The 509-nt window shown below is 34.6% G+C and overlaps 1 protein-coding gene across 1 annotated transcript in view; it reads left to right on the top strand.

The window, feature by feature from the left end:
- DACH2 (dachshund family transcription factor 2) overlaps positions 1–509 on the top strand; it is a 907,491-nt gene that overhangs the window by 881,604 nt on the left and 25,378 nt on the right. The window lies entirely within an intron of this gene.

Raw genomic sequence — 509 nt, 5'->3', positions numbered from 1 at the left:
CAAGATCTTGTGCTATCTACAAGAGCAAAGTACCCATATTCAAACAAAAATTCTACCTAATTACCTTTTTGTTGCTAGCCAGCCTGTGTTATCTGAATTAAGCGTATATATACATATATAATAATATTCTTTGCAGATTAAACACTTAAAATCATAGAATGGTAGAGCTACAAGAAACCTTGGAGGTCACTTGTCTTGGTCCCCTGACCAACTATATGGTTTCTAGGTGTTAGAACAACTACCTATGTGATCTTTGGTCCTCAGGCTTTGAAAATTAGTAGCTATGTGATCTTGGATAATTTTTCGAACTTTCAAGGACTTAGTTTCTTCACCTGTAAATTGGAGATAATAGTACTTTCTTTGCTGGGGAGTTTATTGTTTATATGACTTGCAACATAGTAGGTTTTTTGTAGGAGCATCACTACAAATACATGAGTAACGTGAGTAATGTGTTATTCTACAGCAATGTTACTATGACCACAATGTCACTAGGCAATAGAAATTTTTCC

Source organism: Propithecus coquereli, unplaced genomic scaffold, assembly GCF_000956105.1.
Source record: "Propithecus coquereli isolate 6110/MARCELLA unplaced genomic scaffold, Pcoq_1.0 Scaffold257, whole genome shotgun sequence".
In the NCBI taxonomy this organism is placed as follows: Eukaryota; Metazoa; Chordata; class Mammalia; order Primates; family Indriidae; genus Propithecus; species Propithecus coquereli.
The sequence above is the reverse complement of the archived record's forward strand: the minus strand, read 5'-3'. Positions and strand labels throughout refer to the sequence as shown.